The following is a 22,028-nucleotide window of genomic DNA, read 5'->3' as shown; positions in this document are numbered from 1 at the left end:
AAGATACTGGCTAAATTATGTGAAACTCTAAATTCTTCATGAGGACACCAGACGAATAGACACAGAGCCATTTTAGAATAATTAAATGCTACTTTGAGTGCAAAGAAAAATTTAATTGGGAAGAACATTGCTCCTTAACATGATGCAGAGAGTTAAATGGGCCTAGAAATAGGAAAGATTCCTAAGAACCTCATTATCATTGTATGTATTTCAAAGCATCTTTGTCGGCATAGAGCTTGCATACATGTTTCAACTAAAAATTTAAAGTCGAGAAGCCCCCTTAGGCTCAAAGACAAGGCACAAATGGTTTGGGATGAAAAGATACCCCATGTCATGACATGTTTCTCAAGCATGGCTGAGAAGCATGACATGTTTCTCAAGCATGACGTCCCCCCAAAGTGTGACTCTCTGGCTCCAGTCATACCACATGCATGGCCCAGAGAAAGAATTCCAAAGCTTCTGAAAAAATTGGAACCTCCAGGAGTGATAAGCACTATGTTTGTCCCATTGCCTTCCTCCCTTCGATGGTCCTTCTACTTGTTAATAAGCATTTTTCGATTCTTAACCTCACAACAAGCCTTGTTTCTCAGATCTCTAATTATTACCCACCCCCCCACCACCACCTCTGCGGTTACATGCTCAACAAACAGCACCATTTCGGATCCTGAGAAACTCGTGAAAACGAAACACCGCCAGATTTTCTCACTGACATCATCCTGCTTCCAGTGACAGATCTGAAATGCCTGTGCATGTTAAATTGGGTGTTAAAAAAAACTTCCGTTGGTGTTCAAACTGTCACAAATGCTGTGGAGGGCCCTGACTTGTAAGAAGATGTGGTTTCTTGTTTTGACAATTCTGGGTTTTGTTTTGTTTTTTTTTTTCCTTCTAAAACCTGCAGGGTTTTAAAAACATGGATGATTTTAGAGTAAGAGATTTTTCATCTTCCCTTTGGATCAACAATTCCCACCCTTTGGGACACTCTCATTTTGCTCTGTTCTGAGACACACCCTCCCTCTCACCTTTTGAAGATATTATGTGTCAGGAATTTATTGTTTCAATTTCAATTAATTTTGTTTTGACAATCTCTTGACACTGTTTTATGGCTGAAGACACCCCGGGGTGTGGCAAAACCAAGACTGTGAATTACTGCTCTCTATGTTCAAAGAAAATAGAGTTGCCCCTTTACGAAAAGACCTAGATAGAAAAGAGTACAAGGTGGTATTTTAGACAGCAAATTCTCCAAAAGGACCCAAACTGGTTATTAACTCTGCTTCCCTAAGTGGAAAATTTGGAAGAGAAAATTGTAGCTGATGGAGAATGATGTAAAGGCCTGGAAAAACTCGGGAGAACTCCTGCTTATTTTCTATTTTCTTAAAGAATGTTTTATTTTCTTTTTCATGAGAAAAATAAAGGAAGAAATATGTCCAACTCTCTTAAACTTTGGTGGAGGATGACAAGGGGAATTCATATTTATAATATCAAGGCTACATGATGCAATGAAGTGGTTTTAGCCAAGAAGAATATGTTAGCGGTTTTAAGGAAGAGAGGCCACCATCCTGGCTTGAACCAGAGATGATACATATATATATATATATATATGTTTAATTTTAAATATAATTTAAAATATAGCAATAAAAATATAATAAGATATAATTTAAATATAATTTATATTTATATACATAGATATATAATAATATATAAATATATATATTTAAATTAGTTTTAGATTAAGATATACACATACAGAAAGAACACACAGCTATGACTCAAGAAACAGATTTTACTACTCATTGCACCATTACCCAGCTCTGTAATTAATGAACAAGTCGGTGTTTGGCTGTCAAATGCGAAGGTTAGTGAATCACAAGGTATCTTTGAGTACTAAATTCTATGCACTGGGTGTTATACGCAACTAATGAATCATGGAACTTTACATCAAAAACCAGGGATGTACTGTATGGTGACTAACAAAATATAATAAAAAATATTATTATAAAAAAAAGAATGTTCACTAGTTGAAAAACACCTAATATTCATAAAAAATTAAGGAAAAACTGAATGACATCTATATTCTTTAACATCAGTTTTATGACTAAATTTGTAGGAAATAAAAGCATGATATATTTTGAACCAGATAAAAAAAAAATTCTATGTTTTGGTGGCTCTTATCTCAGGTATCTCTAGAGAAGAGGAAAGGAACACACTTCTGAATTCAAGAATTATAATGATCTTGGACAAAAAAAACAAGTAGTCCTTTGTTACCAAATACTCTTCTAAAATACAATTAAAGCTCAAGTGAGGGAAGGCAGAAAACTAGGTTACGTGAATTTTATTCTACCTCTACCTGAAGAGGACATGTCTTTCTTCAGACTTCGAAGATAGATTTGCTCTTCCTATTTAGCTCTACTGAGAGAAAAGACATTCATGTGTGTGTCCAAATGGGACCTGACTGGAGACAAGAATAGAAAGGAGATCACCTGAGAGCTCACTCAGCAAAATGCTCCCTGCTTCCAGACTCTGAGGGAGGTCTGGTCAATATTTATGTCCAGGTGGCCCTGAAGTCAGGGACACAAGCTAGAACACTATTCTGTAGAGACCAGTGACAAAAGAGTTAGGCAGACCTTTTCCCACTGACAGGGACCAAGCAGAGTGCAAGCACTTCTAGAGCAGTTACGTTCGTTTCTTTATCCGTCATTTTGCTCTATTGTGAGACACACCAGAATATTTTATTCTGGTTTATTTAAGCATTTAGTAAATGTCAGGCTCTGTGAAAGACAGTGAGAAATATAAAGCTGAGGAAGGAATCACGAAGCATCCAGGCTTTATAGGTAGAGGAATACTCACAGCAGAATAACACGTCAGGTTCACGGATGGGGATGTGTACAGAGGAAAGACCCCCTAATCAAGCTTTTAGTAAGTCATAAAAGGCTTCCTAAAAGAGCTGATACTTAGGGAGAACCTTAAAGTAAGTAAAAATTCACTCACTGAGAGGGCCTGAGTATACTGGGGGCAATACTAGCCCAGGAAGAGAAAAAAAGTATACAATTGAAACACTGCACAGCTAGGCACAAGGACAGCAGAAGTATTGCGACTCGTGAGCCCCCTCCCCCAGGAAGGAATTCTCTGCTTCACCCTCTGTGAGCCAGGGTGAGGTTAGGATGGATGTGGTGAGTGAGAAATAAGAGGGGGAGCCCTGGATGATTGCTTGCACCTGAGCAAAGAAGAAAGCAGCTCATCTTTGTTTTTTTTCTCTATCTGAGAAGTTCAATTGGGTAGTCAAACACATGTCTGAGCTCCGCCACAAGTTTATCTTTCCAAATCTTACTTTTGACACTCTTTCGCTTCAATTCTAATCATCTGGTCTTTCTGGTTTGACGCAGAATAAGGGTGGTCTCCTAAATCGGATTCTCCTCACACATTCCCCCAAAACGCATCTGAATAAATAAAGAGCAAATTAAACCACCCATAACCTATGCTTTCTGTATATGTAAGGAACAGAAAATATAAAACTATGAGCTTGAAACATTAACAACGAGGGATATTTTTTAAAATCCAGTTCTGGAGAACAGGCAGGCACAGATATTAGAGGTCACAGGAAAAAGGAGCAGGGACCATAGAGGGGCTAGAGTCCAACAGAATTGCCCCAAAACAACTCCCACCATGAAAGCCCTACCACGAGTTAAAAAACACTAAGAACAAATTAAAAACCTGGTAGATCTGAGTTCTAGCTCAAAAGGAAGGGATCTGAATATAAGAAGGACCCAAAGCATCAGTCTTGGAAAGCAACACTTCTGCATGGGGAATGGAGCAACCCGACAAGGGCGTATACCCAGAGAACCTGGGTATGAAGGGAAAAAGGAAATAAAAGTAGGAAATGGGGACTTCTGCGGAGTGTGTGTGTGTGTGTGTGTGTGTGTGTATGTGAGAAAGAGAGAGACTATCACAAAGCAGAATAAACAGAAATCCTCCTCCCACACAAACAGCAAAATTAATTAGAGAAACTGTACTTCACCACGTCAACAGAAGAGGGTAGTCTTGAACTAATGTACCCAGTAAACCTCTCAAAACTCATTTTTTTGGGGTGGATACAACTGACACTGCTGGTCTGGAAAATTAGACATTCAAAATAAACAGAAAAAGCAAATGGAACTCATACAAAATTAGACTCAAAAGAAATAAAAACCAAAATATGTCAGCTGTTGAAAAAAGCTCCTCAAATGTTAATCATGAAGTAAAAGAAAAGGTGGGGATGTGTAATATAATATTCCCATCTGAATTAAATACCTGAAAATAGGAATTTCCGGACATGAAATAAATAGCTCAAATCAGAAATTAAAACTCATAACAAATATGAACAAAAAACCCAGGAAGACGTTAAATGACTGACTTAAGGAAAGAAATTGTAGAAAAAATCAAATTCATCTTAGAAATGAAGACCACATTAAAAATTCTCTGTGCAAGAAAACACTGCATTGAAATTTAATGACTCTTAGAGAGTCAAGAGAATGAAAACAGCCAAGAGAATGAAAATAAGGTAAAAACGACCAAGAGAAAGTGTTTGGGATAGGCAAAGATCTAATATACATACAACTGGGGTCTGAAGAAGAAAAACAAAACAATGTAACAGAACAATATTTTATTTAAACCACAATCCAAGATATTTTTCTCAAAATAAGGGAAGTCCTATTTCCACATACTGAAAGGATCCACTGTGTACTGAAAACTGATCTGGACTAGTCATTTCTGAGACATATACTAATAAAACTATTAGACTTTAAAAACAAAGTCTATGGTCACAACAACATACAAACAAAACAACAGAAAAACCACAAACAAAACCATGTCATTTGCAAAGGAAAGACAATCAGATAGGCAGGCGACTTCCCCACAGGAACATATAAAGTTGTTCTTTTTGGGGTTTTTTTGTGTGTTTGTTTTGTTTTGTTTCAAAAAACTCATATCGGGGGCGCCTGGGTGGCACAGCGGTTAAGCGCCTGCCTTCGGCTCAGGGCGTGATCCCGGCGTTCTGGGATCGAGCCCCACATCAGGCTCCTCTGCTATGAGCCTGCTTCTTCCTCTCCTACTCCCCCTGCTTGTGTTCCCTCTCTCGCTGGCTGTCTCTCTCTGCCGAATAAATAAATAAAATCTTTAAAAAAATAAAATAAAATAAAATGCAGATCTTTAAAAAAAAAAAAAAAAACCTCATATCGACCAATTATCTTCACAGTAACACCTAGATTGGTGTTTGATCGAATAGGACTGTAGGTAAACAAAGCCGACACATAAAACTGACCATCATACGTAGATAACCTGATTAGGTTTCTAGAAGAAACAACATTGACAGGGGAATGCTAATGCAACTAGGGAGTCTCCACGTACCATCCCACTGACCCTAACACTTCCTCCTCCTACCAGTACTGTCCTCTATGGCAGAGCGCTTTTCAAACTTCACTGTACGTAAGAATCTCCTCAGGACCCTGCTCAAATGCACAGTCTGGTGGAGCAGCTTGAGGCCTGAGATTCTGTATTTCTAACAAGCTCCAGGCAAAGCTGTTGCTGCCAGGCTAAGGGCCGGACTTTGAAGAACATGCCTTCAGAGTACAATCACTGAGGCCCCCAAATGCCCAAACTGATCTATCCCATTACAAATGGTTCCTTCCCGTGATGTGTCCAAGAATCCCCCGAGGAGTTCATTCATGGGGAGGAAACAATGGACATTCTGGATGCTGAAACTCAGACATGTCTTTCCCTCAGCATTACACTAGACATTAGTACCTTACACTGGATTTAATGTGGCCTCTAAGCATTGTGGCTTTTAAGTGTACTCAAACAGCTATTTCCTCAGGGCATGTTATCTGTCACCTGGATGGCTGGGTGACAGCCTCATAGATCCAGACCACTATTCTCCTTTTATCCAACCTTCTCGGTTTAGGGCACACTGATCTTATTCCTTCCTACTGTGATGATAGTGATAGCTCGGAGACGTTCACCGCCCTTCCCTGTCATGAGACCTGGTCTGGGCTATTAGTGTCTACTAAAAGAGATTTTAATAACTTTTGGGGGAAACAGAGTTAAAGACTGTATTTTTATGCCCAGATATTACCTTGGCTCTTTAAATAAAACTGGCCCTCCTCACCCGTATTGGTTAGCTGTTTCTGCGTAATGAAGAATACAAAAGCTCACAAGCATATTGTCATAGACTTACTTCTGTCCCACCCAAATCCATATGATGAAGCCCTCAGATGTGATCATATTTGGAGATAGAGCCTTTAAGGAAGTATTTAAAGTAAAGTAAGGTCATAGGGTGGGCTTGACTCCAATATAAGTTCCTTATAACATGAGATTAGCCCACAGACATGTATACACACAGGGGAGGTTCCACACGAGGACACAGTGAGAAGACAGCCATCTGCAAGCATGGGAGGGAGCCCTCAGAAGAACCCAAACCTGCTGACAACTTGATCTTTGACTTCTAGTTTCCAGAACTGTGAGAAAATAAATTTTTGCTGTTTAAGCCAACCAGTCTGTAATATTATGTTACGGAAGCCCTAGACAACTAATGCACACATCATAAGAGGCATTTATTGCTTATGTTTCTGCAGGTTGGCTGGGATGATTTTGCTGATCTCAGCGGGACTTCTTTAAGCATCTGTTCATAGGCTGGAGGTCAGCTGATCTAGACTCAGCTCAGCTCACCTGGACAGTTCTGCTTCAAACTGTAAGGCTGCTTGTCAGCCAGGCCATTCTTCTCTAGCGTCTCTCTTCCTCTTTGGATCAAGGGGGTGGCCAGGCCATGTTCTTCTCCCGGAGAAGGCAGTGGCACAAGCAAGCAAGCAGAAACCTGCTGTAATGTTTAGGGTCTAGGATTGGAAGTAGCACACTGTCTCTTCCACCTATGTGCCGTTGGCCCAAACAAGTCATATGTCCAAAGTCAAGGTGTGGGGAAACACTCTCAGCATACAACAAGGTCATGGAAAAGGCGTGAATGCTGAGGCTAGTACTTCAGTCTACTGCAGCCAGCATGTACTCTTCAAGCTCAGCATGGTTACAGTAGCCAAGATTTGCAGCATATTCACGATAGCCAAGACTTGGAGAGAACTGAAATGTCCATAGAGGGGCACCTGTGTCACTTGGGTTAATTATCTGACTCTTGATTTTGGCTCAGGTCATGATCTCAGGGTCATGGGATTGAGTCTTGTGTCAGGCTCTCTGCTCAGCATGGAGTCTGCTTGTCCCTCTCTCTCTCCCCTCTGCTACTCCCCCGCTCAAAAAGTAAATAAATAAATATCTTTTTAAAAAATGTCCATAGGTAGATGAATAAAGAAAATGTAGTGTATATATACAATGAAATATTAAAAGTTTTAATTAAAAGCCTTTTATCAGCCTTAAAAAAAGAAGGAAACCTGCCATTTGTGACAACATGGATGGACATTATGCTAAGTGAAAAAAGTGAGGCAGAAAAGGACAAAAATGCATGGTTTCACTTAGATGAGATAGCAAAAATAGTCAAACTCATAGAAGTAGAGAATAAAATGATGGTTTCCAGGGGGAAATGCAGAGTTATAGTTCTATAGATTTGTTGTACAACATAGTGCGTATAGTTTTCAACACTGTATTATGCACTTAAAAACTTGGTAAGAGGGTAGATCTCATGTTAATTGTTCTTGCCACACACACACACACACACACACACACACACACACATACACACACAGCAAGAGAACACAAGAAAGCCTTTGGAGGCAATGGATATGTTTATGACCTTTTTTGTGGTAATGGTATCATGGGTATATGCATACGTCCAAATTCATCAAAATGTATATATTAAATATATATGACTTTTTGTATACTAAGTATACCTCAGTAAACTTTAAAAATAAAGATGCAGGGAATATCTTATTTGTCTTTGAACCCAAAGAGGCTAGCACAGCTCCTAGCACACTGTCACACTGTGAAGGGTACTGTAATATGGTGATAAAGCATACACTATTGTCAGGCTCCCTGAATTCAAATTCTACCACTTACTGGCTGGCTGATCTTGGAAAACTCACATAACTTCTCTGTGCCTCTTTTCATTATCTGTTATTGGGGAATAAATTCTACCTGCCCCCAAAATTGTTGGAAGACTTAGAAGAGTCAATATTCAGAAAGCCATTCAAACAGGACCTGGCATATAGCAGGGATTCACTAAATGTCAAATAGTTTACATTGTAAATGTTTGGTTACTTGCCTTCCTCTCCCCTCCCACACTACTTCTTCTCTTCAGACTGTGAGCTCCTTAAGATAAGTATTCTGCCTAAAATTGTCCTATATGAGGTATCCTGGAAGGGGCATGGAAGAGCCAGCTGTGAATCTTAATTTTGTTGCTAATTAAAAGTTGCTTAATACCCCTTAACCTTAGTCTCTGCTTTCACATATTCATCCACCAAACATTTATTATGTCCTCAACTACAGTGTAAGCTCTATAAAGTCAGGGATCCTGTCCACCTTGCACTTAGCCTCATCCCCATAGGCTCATATAGTGCCTGGTTCATAGTGGGCTAGTGATAATTTTTGATGAATGCATGTAAGAATAAATAAGCACTTAGTATTTACCAGGTGTTGGGTATAGCCATCCAGGAAAGAATGAAGATACGGCATGATCTTAGCTTTGCCAGAATCTGCAATAAGGAAACAAAGAATAATAATGACTGCTCATAAGGTTATTGTGTAAATCAAGGAGATTCTGTAACAAAAGCTAAGCAGAGTGCCTGGCACATAGTAAGATACTCAAGGCTGGGGTCCTAACAATGGCCCCATTAAAAGCACATATATTCCATATTTTACTATGACACATTACTAGTGTAATGTATGAAAAAGACCTGAGAGGGAGAAATGCATCATTTAGCGTGTGTACTCAGTTTTAAACAGAATGGAAAATCAAGTAACAGTTGAATAATGCAAGAAATATCCCGAGAGTTTTTTAATGTTGAACTCTGAACGAGTAAGTAAGTGCATAAAAAAGTGAGTGAAAGAATAAATGAATGTATGAATAAATGAATGAATGCAAAGCGACAATACCTGGACACAACAGCAAAGAAAGAGGTGATGCTGCAGGTAAGTGGTGCTTTCTCAGCTAAAGCTAAATCATTTTCATGATTGCGCAGCCTGCACCTCAGCCAGAAACAACTTTCCCTGGAGGGTTCACAGCCTCTGAGAGCAGAGAGTCTCCGAGGAAGTAAGATGATTCATGAGATGACTCTTAGGGAGACTTGTCAGAAATAAAAACTCTCAGGAAAAAAAGGGGGAGAGCAACAGAGAGCCAGAGAGAGCCCAAAGTGATTCAGCAGATGCATTTGCTCTTGATCTTTCATTTGCTGCTATTTCTAGGCAATATATAGTCTAAGGAGAGATAAACTGATGTTGAAATGAGAAGTGTACAAAGCTGGTTAGCCAAGAATACTGAAAGGGAGCTTGTCTCAAGATGATGGCAGGGGAAGGAAGTTTGGCTTCAATAATCCCTGAGGTTTTAGGTTTGGGACCTTCTAGAATCTTCCTCTTGGCAAAATAGCTGCACAATTCAAAGAGTCCTATGTTGTCTTTTTTCGAACCAACTGATAAGATTTTTACACAGCATAATTCACACGATTATGCGTGCAATTCACTCCTGAATGGGTCAGGTGGCCTCTCTTACCCTGGTGTGAATCATGAAAACCAATAACATTTTATCTGGTTGAAGGAATCACAGAATCATAGAATTTCAGAGTTGGAAAGGTCCTAAGGGTCACATAGTCCTCATTCTTCACTGAGCATTGCAGGGGATGGGGGCAAGGAATTTTATGCGTTTCTGAACCTGTGGGACTCTAATGACAGCCAAGGAGAATAGGTTTAGGATGAAGGAGATGTTTACTAGCCAGGCGATTAATTGATGAAATTAAATATTAAGAGCATTATAATGAGCAAGATGACTTTAGCAGCAGGTATTTTAGAAAATACTTGCCTTATATCTACTAAAATTATTGACACATTCCCTGAAACTGCTTTTCAAATTTCAAGCAGAAGCATTTACTAAGTGTGGCTCCAAGATCCTGGCTTTACTTTCGGGGCCAGCATTTTTCGAAATATGTTAGCAATGTTAAAACTTTGATTTTAAGGTTGAACACTGAGATCTCTTCCCACTGTACAAAGCCTGGAGAACAAATAGAGTTGGTCCAGGCATTGAATGTGAAGGCTTTTCTGTGTGCTTCTGGTTCCTATAAAACAGTAATGTCTAACAATTTAGAGCTTCAGAAATCTCACTTTGCAATAAGCCGCTGCTGGATTCAGGTGAGGTCAAGGGTAATGTGCTGAGGGTATGTGTTCATTCAATCAGGATTTATTGAATAACTACCACGGGTTAGTCCCTGTAATACAGACATGAATAATAATATCATCAGCAGTATAGAAATACGAACAATGGTGTCACGGCAAGGAGGGCAACTAAGGCCACTTGTGGGGGAAGCAGAGCAAAACAATTTTGAACAGTCTTGAAGAATGAAAGGAAGGTTTCCTGGTGGAGAAACAGGGAAAGGTACGCCAAGTAGATTTTTATTGGTATCATTAACAGCTAACATTTATCGAGTGCTTTCCATGGCCACATGCTGTGCTAAGGGCTTTATGTGCATTTGTTCGGTTCACCCTCACAACCTCACAAAGTAGATACTATTTTTACTCTGTTCTTTTAATAGATAATGGAATTGAAAAGTCAAGAGGTTAAGTCCTATATTCAAGTTCACATAGCTAATGAGTAGCAGTCTGGATTAGAACTCTGGTCCTCCTGACCCTGGATGAAATATTCCCCAAAATAATAACATTCCACTTTTTGATTTGATGTTTACTCAACAATCCAATATCATTCAGTTTCCTAAGTTTACCATTAAGGGGACAAGGTCATCTCTAAATGCGAACCTCAATATTTCAGTCACTACATGGGTGTGACAAATGTAAAATGTGCATCTACTTATCAGGACAAACTGCGTTTCTGTTTTATGAAACTGAGCATCAGAAGCTGGACTGAGATTTCAGCTAGATTATAAGGTTAGGGTGACTCCTCATTGAAGACCCCTATGGGGTTTGAGAAAGAGTAGCGAAGCACGTGCATGATCCAGAGGCAGGTTCTAAATCAAGTCAAATCAAGAATTAAAGAGAAAACCAATGAGGAGAGCTAAAATTCCAGGCCTTGCTTGGAATGTCAAAAGAGGTGTGAATAGTTTTAAAACGTAAATCACAGAAGAACACTCTGAACCTCTTAGCATGCAACTCAGTTCTGTATTTCATTCCTAGCACCAAGGACAATGATGTCACCTGTAAACGGACAATACCACTTCAACATTTCCCAGGGGAAGGAATAAAAGAGAAGTTGGTATCACATTTCTGAAAGGCTGCTGTTCTTTATTAAGCTTCTGAATTTTTGTCTGTGCATTTGGTAATATTATCCTTGGTGTAACTGTTCAATATTTTGTCATGTTTAGATAGAAGTGCATGCAGTAGAGGATAAAGTCTGTTCTGCATTCTGTGCAGTGTGCTGGTGATACTGGCCCTGGTCCATTGATGCTTCATGTCCCCATGGTCTCTAAGTGATTTGGTAATTTCTGGAAAGCCATACATAGGCATTAAGCAGAAAACAATTGCTTATTTAATGGCTTTCACTTGTTCATCCAGCAAATATTTCTAGAGTGCCTCCTATATGCCTGGCACAACCTGAGAACAAGGGATCCAATGGTAAACAGAATAGACAGGGTACCTGTCCTCAGGGTGTTTGTATTCCAGTGAGGGGGTCAAACAATAAGCTTATAAGCAAATACCAATTTGTTGAAGCCTTTGATGGTGCTCTGAAGAACAAGATTAGGGTAATGTAGTACATGACAACGGGGGAGGAGAGGGCCACTACCTCCCTTAGATGAGGTAGTCAGGGACAGCCTCTCTGAGGAGATGGCACTTGAGCTGATCCTTGAAGGAGTCCACCATACAAAGAGACAGGGAAAGAAAGTCCTGGCAGAAGCCATCTCTAGAGCAAAGACTCTGGACTGGTAGCAAGTTTCGTGTTCAAAGAACAAATACTTAGGCCTGATTAGGGAAAGCTTTAAAGACCTTGGAGCTCCTTAGGAAACCTTGCCACATTGGATAAGTGCTTAGTGGGCTTTGAATTTCCAGAAGGCACTGAGACTTTGGATCAGCAGCTTTCTAGGCAGCTATACTCTTTTGAAAGCTAAAGGTGAAGCATCCACAGATGGCTGCTGAGCTAAGCTCTGCCCTCCTACTTGAGTGTCAAAACATTCATTCTTGTATTTTCTGTTGCCCAGAAAAGTAACAGTGGTTAAGAGATGGCATCTGGAGTCAGAGTGACTAGCTTTTAATTCCAATTTTCTACCAGGTACTAGAGGTAGTTTGGATAATTAACTTAAGCCAGTCTTCTTCCTCCACTCCTTTTCCCTCTTCTTCCTATTTATTTCAGATACCTCTGTACACTGTCTCACAAACTCTCGGCCTCACTTCTGATTCTAACTATGGTTACAGCAAATGGCTCTTATGGTCTTTAACTCATTGGCAACATCTCCCCTCAAGGAGACACCACCTATTTTTCATTTACTGTTTCGGGTCTTCTCTGACATGGTGGCATGGAGAATAGGAGGAAGCAAGCTCTGCACTCCTGTGGAGACTAGAAGTGAAGAAAAATTGCCTGAGGGAATCCCTCAACCAGTAAGTGAAGGAGTCTGAGAATATTAAACCTCTAGGATCTCCTAAATACTCCATGCTGGCAAAAGGAATTCCCCCTTATTAGCAAAGAGCAACCCCCATTGCCTAAACACCTTTTAAAAAGGCCATAACTGAGTCAGATGCCTTGCAGAGCATTGCTTTTTCTCTTCAAAATCCACTACCACTCAATTCTTTTTTACCAAGACTAATAACTTGGGTCTCAACACAGCCTGAACAAAGATTCAGGATTTACTGCTCTGGCAAAGAGACTTGGAACCAGTTCTTATCCACTTTTGACTTCCTTGATGACTCTCCACAATGATGGTGCATGGTAGATAAGATGGAGATGCCAGATTGCGTGGATAGGAAATTGAAGAAGGAGTCAAAAGACTAAGGATATGACTGTTTCCTTGGCTGTACAGAAGCTTTTTATCTTGATGAAGTCCCACAAGTTCATTTTATCTTTTGTTTTTCTTGCCTTTGGAGAGGTGTCATGAAAAAGGTTGCTGTGGCCGATGTCATAGAGGTTGCTGCCTATGTTCTCCTCTAGGATTTTGATGGATTCCTGTCTCACATCGAGGTCTTTCATCCATTTGGAGTTTATCTTTGTGTATGGTGTGAGAGAGTGGTCAAGTTTCATTCTTTTGCATGTAGCTGTCCAATTTTCCCAGCGCCATTTATTGAAGAGACTGTCTTTTTTCCACTGGATGTTTTTTCCTGCTTTATCAAAGATTAGTTGCCCAAAGAGCTAAGGGTCCATTTCTGGGTTCTCTATTCTGTTCCATTGGTCTATGTGTCTGTTTTTGTGCCAGTACCACGCTGTCTTTGTGATCACAGCTTTGTAGTACAGCTCAAAATCCGGCATTGTGATGCCCCCAGCTTTGTTTTTCCTTTTCAACAGTTCCTTGGCGATTCAGGGCCTTTTCTGGTTCCATACAAATTTAAGGACTATTTGTTCCAGTTCTTTGAAAAATGTCATTGGTATTTTGATCGGGATAGCATTGAAAGTGTAGATTGCTCTGGGTAGCATGGACATTTTAACTATGTTAATTCTTCTGATCCATGAGCATGGAATATTTTTCCATCTTTTTGTGTCTTCTTCAATGTCTTTCAAGAGTGATTCATAATTTCTAGATCCTTTACGTCTCTGGTTAAGTTAATTCCAGGTAACGTATGGTTTTTGGTGCTATTGTAAATGGGATGGATTCCCTAATTTCTCTTTCTTCAGTCTCATTATTCGTGTATAGAAATGCAACTGATTTCTGAGCATTGATTTTGTATCCCGCCACATTACTGAATTGCTCTATAACTTCTAATAGTTTGGGAGTGGATTCTTTTGGGTTTTCCATATAGAGTATCATGTCATCTGTGAAGAGAGACAGTTTGACTTCTTCTTTGCCGATTTGGATACCTTTCATCCGTTTTTGCTGTCTGATTTCTGTTGCAAGGACTTCTAGTACTATGTTGAATAATAGTGGTGAGAGTGGGCATCCTTGTCATGTCCCTGATCTTAAGGGAAAGGCTTCCAGCTTTTCCCCATTGAGAATGATATTTGCTGTAGGCTGTTCATAGATGGTTTTTATGAGACTGAGGAATGTACCCTCTATCCCTACACTCTGAAGGGTTTTAATCAGGAAAGGATGCTGTATTTTGCCAAATGCTTTTTCTGCATCTGTTGAGAGAATCATATGATTTTTGGCTTTTTCCTTCTGGATAAAATATATGACACTGATAGATTTGCGAATGTTGAACCACCCTTGCATCCCAGGGATGAATCCCACTTGGTCATGATGGATAATCCTTTTAATGTACTGTTGAACTAAGAGGCAGCCCATGGAATGGGAGACTATATTTGCAAATGATACTACAGATAAAAGACTGGTATCCAAGATCTACAAAGAACTTCTCAAACTCGATACACAAGAAACAAATAAACAAATCATAAAATGGGCAGAAGATATGAACAGACACTTTTCCAATGATGACACACAAATGGCTAACAGACACATGAAAAAATGTTCAAAATCATTAGCTATCAGGGAAATTCAAATCAAAACCACAGGTGGTAAGATACCACCTTACACCAGTTAGAATGGCAATAATTGACAAGGCAAGAAACAACAATTGCTGGAGAGGATGTGGAGAAAGGGGATCCCTCCTACATTGTTGGTGGGAATGCAAGTTGGTACAACCACTCTGGAAAACAGTGTGGCGGTCCCTTAAAAAGTTAAAAATTGAGCTATCCTATGATCTAGCGATTGCACTACTGGGTATTTACCCCAAAGATACAGACGTGTAAAGAGAAGGGCCATACGCACCCCAATGTTCATAGCAGCTTTGTCCACAATAGCTAAATTGTGGAAGGAGCCGAGATGCCCTTCAACAGATGACTGGATTAAGAAGTTGTGGTCCACATATACAATGGAATATTACTCAGCTATCAAAAAGAACAATTTCTCAACATTTGCTGCAACATGGATGGCACTGGAGGAGATAATGCTAAGTGAAATAAGTCAAGCAGAGAAAGACAATTATCATATGGTTTCTCTCATCTATGGAACATAAGAACTAGGAAGATCGGTAAGGGAAGAAAGGGATAAAGAAAGGGGGGGTAATCAGAAGGGGGAATGAAGCATGAGAAACTATGGACTCTAAGAAACAAACTGAGGGCTTCAGAGGGGAGGGGGGTGGGGGAATGGGATAGGCCGTTGATGGGTAGTAAGGAGGGCACGTACTGCATGGTGCACTGAGTATTATACACAACTAATGAATCATCGAACTTTGCGTCAAAAGCCAGGGATGTATTGTATAGTGACTAACATAATTTTAAAAATTATTAAAAAAATAAGACTAAGGATATGAGAATGTTAGAATGGATTTATTATGCGAGACCAGAAAACCAAACTAAATGACTATTCACTGGAAGGAGCCCTAGATAGACACTCCTTTACCAAGGCTATGATGAAGACTCTACTGAACAGTAGATTTTAGAAGCTCAGTGCAGACTTCCATATGTTGGTACTATCGTAGAATGTGTTATCTTGGAATTAGACTGCTTTGTATCAGTGGGTTACTAAATGATCTAATGATCTCAGATTAGCAAAGGCCAAATGGCAGTACTTAATCTTCAGAAGCAAAATAAATGTGATTATTATAATGGGAAGGGCCAAGACTGCAATCAAGATGACTTGACCTGAAGGGTTCTATGGTGACGGCTCATAGGTTAGAATGTTCCAGAGGACAAGATAGATGGACAACTGACAAAGATGTTAATACAGGAATTCAGCAAAGTCACAGGATACAAAATCAATGCACAGAAGTCAGTTTCATTTCTATACACTGACAATGAGGCAGAAGAAAGAGAAATAAAAGAATCAATCCCATTTACGATTGCACCGAAAACCATAAGATACCTAGGAGTAAACCTAACCAAAGAGGTAAAAGATCTGTACTCTGAAAACTATAGAACACTTATGAATGAAATAGAGGAACACAAAGAAATGGAAAGATGTTCAATGCTCATGGTTTAGAAGAACAAATATTGTTAAAATATCTATGTTACCCAAAGCAATCTGCACATTCAATGCAATCCATAACAAAATACCATCAACATTTTTCACAGAGCTGGAACAAACAATCCTAAAATTTGTATGGAACCAGAAAAGACCCCAAGTAGCCAAAGGAATGTTGAAAAAGAAAACCAAAGCTGGAGGCATCACAATTCTGGACTTCAAGCTGTATTACAAAGCTATAATAATATCAAGACAGTATGGTACTGGCACAAAAACAGACACACAAATCAATGGGACAGAATAGAGAACCCAGAAATGAACACTCAACTCTATGGTCAACTAATCTTCAACAAAGCAGGAAAGAATATCCAATGGAAAAAAGACAGTCTCTTCTACAAATCAGGAAAATTGGACAGCCACATGCAGAAGAATGAATTTTCTTATACCATACACAAAAATAGACTCAAAATGAATGAAAGACCTAAATGTGAGACAGGAATCCATCAAAATCCTAGAGGAGAACACAGGCAGCAACCTCTGTGACCTCGGCTGCAGCAACTTCTTGCTAGAGATGTCTCCAAAGGCAAGGGAAACAAAGTAAAAAATGAACTTTTGGGACTTCATCAAGATAAAAAGCTTTTGCACAGCAAAGGAAACAGTTGACAAAACCAGAAGACAACCAACAGAATGGGAGAAGGTATTTGCAAATGTCTTATCAAATAAAGGGCTAGTATCCAAAATCTATAAAGAACTTATCAAACTAAACACCCAAAGAACAAATAATCCAGTCAAGAAATGAGCAAAAGACATGAATGGACTTTTTTTTTAAAGATTTTATTTATTTATTTGGGGGGGGGGGGGCAGAAGCAGGGGGAACGGCAGACAGAGGGAGTAGCAGACCCCACTGAGCAGGGAGCCCAATGCAGGACTCGATCCCAGGACCCTGGGATCATGACCCTGGGATCATGACCTGAGCTGAAGGCAGACACTTAACCGACTGAGCCACCCAGGCATCCCATGAACAGACATTTCTGCAAAGAAGACATATAAACGGCCAACAGACACATGAAAATATGTTCAACATCACTCAACATCAGGGAAATACAAATCAAAACCACAATGAGATACCACCTCACACCAGTCAGAATGGCTAAAATTAATAACTCTGGCAACAACAGATGTTGGTGAGGATGTGAAGAAAGGGGAACCCTCTTACATTGTTGGTGGAAATGCAAAATGGTACAGCTACTCTGGAAAACAGTATGGAGAGTCCTCAGAAAGTTGAAAATAGAGCTACCCTATGACCCAGCAATTGCACTACTAGGTATTTATCCAAAGGATACAAACATAGTGATTCGAAGGGGCACATGTAGCAATATCCACAACAGCCAAACTATGGAAAGAGCCCAGATGTCCATCAACAGATGAATGGATAAAGAAGACATGCTATATATACATGGTGGAATATTACTCAGCCATCAAAAAGAATGAAATCTTGCCATTTGCAATGATGTGGATGGAACTGGAGAGTATTATGCTAAGTGAAATAAGTCAGTCAGAGAAAGACAAACACCATATGATTTCACTCTATGAGGAATTTAAGAAACAAAAAGATGAACATAGGGGAAGGGAAGGAAAAATAAAATAAGATGAAAATTGAGAGGGAGGCAAACCATAAGAGATGCTTAACTCTAGGAAACAAACTGAGGGTTGCTGGAGGGGAAGTGGGTGGGGGAATAGGGTAACTGGGTGATGGGCATTAAGGAGGGCACTTGATGTAATGAGCACTGGGTCTTATATACAACCTATGAATTTCCAAATTCTATCTCTGAAGCTAATTTAAAAAAAAAGATATTACTCAACTTGAATTAATGTAACCTCCTCAGCTCCACCCTAAAAAAAAAAAATCAAGAGCCAACACAATATCAGCCAACACAATGAAAAACTGTCATCTTTCACCCAAATTCCGGATCTCAATTAGTTCATAGACCCAGAGGTCATTAATTGAAGAAGAGACATTTCTTTTGAGGAAGAACCCTATAATACCATATTTATATATAATATATGTTTATATATATAATATTTATATATGTAATACTCCTATATATATGAAATATATATAAAATTGATTTACTAGAGTAACTGTACAAACGAAAATTGAATACCTAGACCTTTCAAGGACAGTTGAATACAGGATCTAAACTGACACTAATACGAAGGAACCAAAATACCATCCAGGAGTTCCAGGTAGAAACTGATGAAGGCCAGGTGACAAACAGTCCTGACATAAGTCCATTCTACACAGTGTTCATTAAGTCCACAGACTCATTTTCCAATTCCCTAGTGTAAAATGAGGTAGATATATACTTAACAGCTGGCAAAACACTAATTATTTCCTGGCCTATGGAGTACGAGTCAAAGTTACAGGAATTCCTGAGATTACCTCTACCCCCTTGCCAAGAAACTTAAGCAATAACTCCATTCCAGGAGGAAATTTGGAGATTAGCCCTATTACCAGACTTAAAGTATGCAAGGATAGTGCTCCCTACATATCTTTATTAAATTCACCTGTATAGATTGCCAAAAAAATAAAGCCTATAAGTTGTATTGGAAGGCAGTAGACCCATAAACCTCACCAAGTGTTATGGCCATCCCAACTCACCTACTGTGCTGGATGTGAAATCTTTATGAAACAGAGCCACACACACTTTGGTACTGGGTACGAGGCTACTGATCTTGTGAATGTGTTCTTCCTTAATTCCATCTGAAAGGAGGGTCAAAGACAGTTTCCTTTTATGTGGAGAGGACAACATTATACATTCATTTTCTTTTCCCAGGGCTATATTAAATCTCAGGCTCTCTGTCACAACATAGTCAGCAGGAACCTTGGTCATCCTGGCACTCCTCAAGAATCATACTGGTTCACAATATTGAAGATATCATGCATATAGGAGTTGGTGAACAGAAAGTATTAAGTACGCCGGTATCCTAGCAAGAGAAATACATGTCAGAGGGTCGGAGATAAGTCCCATGAAGAATTAACTGCCTACCACATTACTGATATTTTTAGAGGTCAATGTTCTAAGACATGCTGGGACATCCCTTCTAAGGATGAGGGCAACTTTTGCATTTTGTACCTTTTACTACTAAGGAGGCACAGCATTTGGTATGCCTCCTTGGGTTTTGGATTTCTAACTATATTTTGAGAATAGTTTTCCAATCCATTTATCTGGCGACTTGGATCACTGACAGTTTTGAATGGGGCCCAGAGCAAGAGAAAGTTCTGGAACAGGTCTTGGCTGTGGTGCTAGCTTCTCTGCTACTTGAGCCATATAACCTGCTAGAACCAATGGTTCTAGAACTACCTATGATAGATGAGAATGCTGTCTGGAACTTCTGTCAACTCCCAAAGGAGAGACACAACACAGAAACCTTCCACAGCAGAGAATTAGTTGCTGTTTAAAAAGCACCTCCCAGAGTGCTGCTGGGTCCTGGTAAAGACTGAGCACCCAACAACAGATTACCAGGTAGGTAAAGCCATCGGACCTGAACTGATTTTATCAGCTTCTCCAAATCACAATATTGGGTGGGCACAGCAACAATTTACCAGACACTGAACAACAGAAATTGTATATTTAGGATCAAGCCCACACAGGTCAGAGATATATAGGCTATACGGAGCCATGCTTCAACATATTAGTGACGCTTCTCCCACAGTTTACATCTACGACTTCACTTCCTGTGACTAAAAAACGAAAACCTGGTTCACATTGTCTTTTTTCACCCACTCTGTTGGTTTGAGCTGAAAATGGACTGCTACTTGAGTACAGACCCATTCATGCTGGATACTCAAAGACCGTGGTGAGGTAAATCTTCCAAATGGAGAGGTGCGAGTAGTGCATTTGACCATTCACTTTGTATGAAGTGAGAAGTGACTTGAGGTAACAACACACACAGATCTTTGAACATTGGCCAAAGGCTTGTCTCCTTGGTCAGGGGCCTAACACATTAGATCAGAGACAAGAGGATCTGGGAAAGAAACATACAGACGTGCCAATAAAAGTGGGCAAAAACCATGTAGATATTTTTATTTTACGTTAATGTCCACCAGAGCCCCTCCACTGTAGAGGAGGTGCTTAATTGGGTCGACAATATGATGCACCATCCAGTGGCTGCCAGCCAAACCTCTATCCTTGGCCACCCTTGTGATTGTCAGCGGGCACATGGGCCGAGTAGCGATGTTGGCAGGGATAAAGGCTATGCATGGGCCCAAAGTTTGGCGTCCCTCTAATCTAGACTCACCTCATCTTTGACACTGCTAGATGCCCAAAAATGCTGGCAAGAGATCAAGCCTGCATCCCCTCGATATGGCACCAACTCCCCAAAATATCTGCCAGTCACTTTGTGGCAAGCTGATTACATAAGATCTCTTTCATACCCAAGGGAGTATCAATTCATTCTTAAATGAACTGACACTTTTCCAGATATGTCCTAGCATTCCCGGCTGTGCTTCCCCTAGCATCACCATCCAAGGGCTTGCAGAATGTCGGATTTGTAGGCATGGGATCCCATACAGTATTGTCCATCAAAGAGATGAAGTTTATAGCACAGAAGTCATTAACAGTGGACCAATAACCATGAAATCTATGAAGTCTTACCATATTCCATATCACTTGGGACCAACCAAACTAATAGAATAGTGGAAAGACCTATTAAAGTCTCAGCTAAGCCACCAGCTTAGCTCAAAAAGGAAGTAAATGATTTAAACCAATGGCTGATATGTCCCTGCTCTTCACAAATGAAAACAAACAAAACCACTTTTTTTGGTTTTGTTTTTGTTTTTTTAAAGATTTTATTTGACACAGAGAGAGAGAGAGAGAACAAGCAGAGGGAGCAGCAGGCAGAGGGAGAGGGAGATGCAGACTCCCCATGGAGCAGCAGGGAGCCCAGTGTGGGGCTCAATCCCAGGACCTTAAGATCATGACCTGAGCCAAAGGCAGAGACTTAACCGACTGAGCCACCCAAGCGCCCCAAACACAACCATGGTTAACATTGTTTGTATGTGTGGCCAAATGTTTGTTGTTGCTTTTTAACCAGGAGGAGGAGCCATGGTTTAGTGGAAAGAAACCAGACTCTGAAGTACGTTGAAGGTATTTAATGAGTATTAGATGATCCATAAGGGCAATAACTTTGCTTTATACCTGTACATTTTATCTCTTCACTGCTGAATTTCTAGTGTCTAGAAGAGTATCTGGCAATTAGAAGACAGTTGAAAAAATATTGCTGACGAAATGTAAATATAACATTTAATATATTCAATGCTTAATGGAATTTTATCATGATTATTATTGTTTATCCATATTGTGTACCACATGTGAAGACTTCATTAGTCTGTCACTGTTCTAGCCTGTAATACCACCTCTGAAGACTCTTCATTCCTACTTCTCTCCGGAGTGAACTACCCTAGGAAGGATGGCTGGCTTTGCCACTGCTGCTGCAGCTGTTCTTCCCAGTCCCTCACAGCCGCACTGACCAGTATGGAATTGGGCTTTAGCACGTCATTATGGGGCCTCCTCCACCTTACCCTACTTGTGGCCTTGCACTTCGATTCACTGTTCAGCTTTTACCAGGCGCCCTGCTGACATCCAACCTCAAGAAAATCCTCAAAATGCATGAGCACCATAATTACACAGGCTTAGACTTCTCCCTTCTGAGATAATTACAAAAATGAATTGTGTTTCTCAAACAAATCAGATTGTACAGTTTTGGGGAAGAGTATCTTGGTAGGCATAAGGGATCTCA

This window comes from Ursus americanus, chromosome 9 (assembly GCF_024610735.1).
Source record: "Ursus americanus isolate L20-20 chromosome 9, mUrsAme1.1.p, whole genome shotgun sequence".
NCBI lineage: Eukaryota > Metazoa > Chordata > Mammalia > Carnivora > Ursidae > Ursus > Ursus americanus.
The sequence above is the reverse complement of the archived record's forward strand: the minus strand, read 5'-3'. Positions refer to the sequence as shown.